Below are 4,204 nucleotides of genomic sequence, written 5' to 3'. Positions count from 1 at the left end.
CTACAGCCTTGTATGGGTACAAAATCTGTATCCGCAGCCGATCTGTGATCCACACACGTGCTATCCATGGCTATAAAGCGGATAGCTGTAAATTTGCAGGGTTCTGTGTGGCACCTTTGGGGACAATGTCTGAGCCCCAACGAAACTGGAGCACTAATAGTCCCAAAGTGCTATTCAAAGCCTGATCTTCCTTTGGGTCATCTGGGTCCCCAGTTGTTCCATAAACCAGGTGAAGAAGTAGGACACTCGAACAGTGAACGAATGACGGGAAGGGAAATAAAAGTGCCACGGAGAAATGGAAACATAATCAGGGAATCTCTATGTCATGCCAGACAGGCCGGCAAATGCTACAAGGGGTGGCTTGTGAGACTCATTCAGCAGTAGCTGGTGCAAGCTCCGTAATTAGGAGTAATCTGTTTGCATTTCTTGGTTCTGAGCTAGGCCCATGGCAACAGTAACTCATCACAGAGTCTGGGACATTGTAGACTTGGGCTGTCGCACCAGAAAACGAATTACCTGGCTTGACTTACGACCAAATAGAAGCATTACTTGGAGCTGTTGCTAAGCTCTGGTCCAGAAATCCCAGAGCCTTGCTTATGTCACATGGAAAAAACAAGAGGGGAGAGAATCTTTTCATGCAGTTGCACAAAAACATTTATTAAAGAGATAAAATGTCATTGAACTTGAACTGGGCCTCAAGCTCCTCCCATGGCTTGTGGTTTCAGATGCTGCACCAAGGCAGAATGAAGGCACCATGTGGTTAGCTTTTTGGGAACCAGATGGCAGGCTGGTCACTGACAAAGGATTTAACATGTTACAGGCCACCTTACTGGCAACAGATTTACATGTGAGTCTGTTGGAAGATAGGCTCGCAAATGGAACTTGAGGGAAGGCTGGCAGAGCCATAATTCTAAGTGGCACTTGAACAATGCCTTTAATCAATCACACACACACACACACACCCAACCTCACGGTGAATAATATGAATGCATTGGACAGTGGACTCCTGTGAGCCAAGATCAACAACAGGCCACTCGCCAAAACACATCAGGACATGAGGAAATACTTTCTGCGTTAGGAGAGGAACTTGCACAATATAACAGATGGCTCATAGAAAGTCCAACGCCGCACAGGGCAGAAGAGAAAAGAACTGCAACAGAAGTTGGAAACAATTTTTTTTAAAACCACCAAAACAAAACCCAGTAACTCCCCCGGATCTGGGGATGAGTGGAATTTGGAGGTGAGGGAGCTGGTGCATCCTTTACAAGTGACAAATGCATTCATCTGCAACCAGACCATGCATTGCTGGTTTTGAAGTTGGAAGCCAAATCCCAGGCTGATAGGAACACCACAGAAGTTGCACATTCATTCTAGGGCAGAGTAGCTGTTCACGTCACTGTAACGTAAGTGGTGGAAATGGGTCCTACCCAGAGCCCATCTACAGTTCTCCTTTGTCATGATGTGTGAACACTGGTGGGTGGAATAAAACTTTGAGGATCCTTGTCCCAGAGGAGAGCAGACTTTGCCATGGGACGTTGCCTGCCTGTTGACATGCTTATTGCATAGGTTTGTGGCTGCTGGCTCAGGCTTTCAGGTCATCTGCTGGGAGAGCAAAGTGTGATAGATGGAAGAACTGGTTTAGATAAAGAACTGACCTGAACCGTTGCCAGAATCTCAAACTGATCTTGAACCTTTTCCCTGGAGCTTAGAAAAATGTGGTTGATTATTTTCCCTCCACCCTGCACATTGTGTTCTTCCTGTTGGCTCTCCTGGAAGTAGAAATGCTGAGATACCACTTGGAGGGGTTGTTCTTATGGTATATCTGGCTTGGTGAGTATCAGGAAGCACCAGAAGTCCTGTGAGAACCTGATTTTGTAAGATTGTGACCCAGTTATGGAAACACAATTGGTCTGAATGTATGGATTCTTTAATCCCAACATCTGGAATTTAACCAGTTACTTGTGAGTAACTGTCTTCTAAGTACTCCCCCCATGTAGCACAGGAATCTCCGTGTGCATGGCTGAGTGGCTAGTCTGCTTTGCAGGAGACGTGAATCAATCTCCTTTTTGTGCTGTTACAGTGGGGACTGTTCTTCCTGCGTACCACTAGAGGCCACCACAAACCTCATTTAAGAAAAGGGCACCAACTGGAATACATGGCAAATAGCTCTGTGTTTTATAGGGAGAATCTGGGGGCACAACTGGAACTTGGTTCTCCCTAGGACAATTTCTCTGCCAGCTGAGTTAAAGGAGCAGCTCCCAGCTGTAAGTACAAGCCTGCAGGTCAGATTTTACAAAGTAGGTAGGGTCAGACCTGTCCACTGCTTGGATGGGGTGGGAGATCTCCTGGAAAATCCCAGGTGTTGCTACCCACTTGCCTGGGTACGTGGGATTTCCCTGGGAGACATGCTGACCATCTGTTTGCTTTACTTTTTCATATAAGCAGGAAGTCAAGAGTCACGCAGAGACCACCCCCCTCAGCCTCTCCCCTGACTCCTACTTTGCCATTAAAATCTGTCTCTCGCTATACCTTTGGTGACCATGCTGGTTGTTCAGCTCAGGCATGGTGTTTCCTTGAATTGTGCGTGTTTGGCTGAAAGAAGTGGTGGCTGGAATGGCTGGCACTGAGAAAGGCTTGAAGATTGAAAAGCTGTCAAGTAGAGGAGAGACAAGGCACGTAAAGAGGACTCTCAAATTCACCCCATGACAGGCGTTTCTCTGCTTGACCTCTACTGCCTTTGTTAGGAACTCAGTACCTCTTATACACACGGTGGTTTGGCTGTAGCCAAGACTGCTAAGAGGAACTGACTCTGTGTGAGCTGGAGGAGATCGGCCTTTGTGGGAGGAAAAACCCTACAAACTTAGTTCATGGGACCAACACTGGGTTTGATTGTGGAATTAAAATTAGAACAAGCCTGTGAGCTGGAGGTGAGTGGGTGCTTGCGCCCGTCTAACCCTGGGATCCACAAAGTGGCTTTGATGAGATGGGAATTGGTCCTGAATCTTTCTTAGTGCTGAGAATGAATAAATAAATAAACAAATAAATAAATAAATAAAAGCTTTTCCTCACCAGCTCCAGGTGGGCCAGGAGAAGGAAGGGCCAGCTCATTCTTGCATGGTTTTTGGCCTGATATTTTTTCAGATTTGAGCGGTTTGGCTAAGCCTCAAGGCTCCAAGCAGCTGGAGGGCCGCCTGTCACTAGTTAGTCTGTGCAGATGTGCTCCATCTTGTGCACCTCTCCAGGGAGAGAGCATTATGCTCTTCACCTGGAGGATGTTGCAGACTGGATTTTTCTTCTCAAGCTTGTGAACGATACATAAAAAGGCCCAAATTACAAACCTGTTAGTATCTCATCCCAGCTAAAGCTTCACAAATCCTGCAGAAGAAGAAACACACAGTGAGGTGAAAGGACAGCCTGGAGCACTGGGGGGAACTCACACACTGGTGTATTGGTGTGTCACACTAGTGAAATTAGAGAGACAAGGTGGTTTTTATTGGATACCTCACCCACTTTGTGTCTCAGATATCCGGGGACCAACACGGCTACAGCGACACAGCAGACATAGAGAAATGGGAGCTAGTAGCTTTAGTCTCCGTTTCATAGAAATAAAGTTGTGCATGTTTTATATTAAATCACTATTTTAGACTCTAGAGCCAGCTGACTCCCGCTGGTTAGTAACAATTTTAAGGTAGCTCCAGCCAGATAAACAAGTGTTCCTTCCCATCAGCAGTGAAGCTGCTGTGGTTTTCGGTACCTTACTGAACAGCACCTGCCTGCTTTGAGGCTGAGCAGGAGGATGCTTATGCATCCTTCTATGGGCCATCTTTATTATCACTTCAAAAAGTTTTTTTCCTCCTGCTAACGATAGCTCATCTCAATTGATTAGACTCTGCCTGTTGGTATGCATACTTCCACCTTTTCATGTTCTCTGTATGTATAAATATCCCCTGTCTGTGTGTTCCATTCTATGCATCCGAAGAAGTGAGCTGTAGCTCACGAAAGCTCATGCTTAAATACATTTGTTAGTCTTTAAGGTGCCACAAGTACTCCTGTTTTTTTTGCGGATACAGACTAACACGGCTGCTACTCTGAAACCTGTCATTATGCAGGAGAGTGGCTCTGATTATTCAATGCCATTTTCTAACCAGCTGTGAATGAGGGCTCAGCTGGGGAGATCTGTGCTGCTGTTTCTCTTTAAAACTCC

General features: G+C 46.1%; 1 long non-coding RNA gene across 1 annotated transcript; it reads right to left on the bottom strand.

Annotated features, from left to right (window-relative positions):
* Positions 1 to 2,144: 2,144 nt before the first annotated feature.
* LOC120391555 lies at positions 2,145 to 4,204 on the bottom strand. Its single transcript, XR_005591387.1, has 3 exons — positions 4,146 to 4,204; positions 3,339 to 3,375; positions 2,145 to 2,649 (listed from the first exon to the last, which is right to left on the bottom strand). It is a non-coding gene; the product is annotated as an uncharacterized LOC120391555 (long non-coding RNA).

This window comes from Mauremys reevesii, linkage group 26 (assembly GCF_016161935.1).
Source record: "Mauremys reevesii isolate NIE-2019 linkage group 26, ASM1616193v1, whole genome shotgun sequence".
Lineage (NCBI taxonomy): Eukaryota > Metazoa > Chordata > Testudines > Geoemydidae > Mauremys > Mauremys reevesii.
The sequence above is the reverse complement of the archived record's forward strand: the minus strand, read 5'-3'. Positions and strand labels throughout refer to the sequence as shown.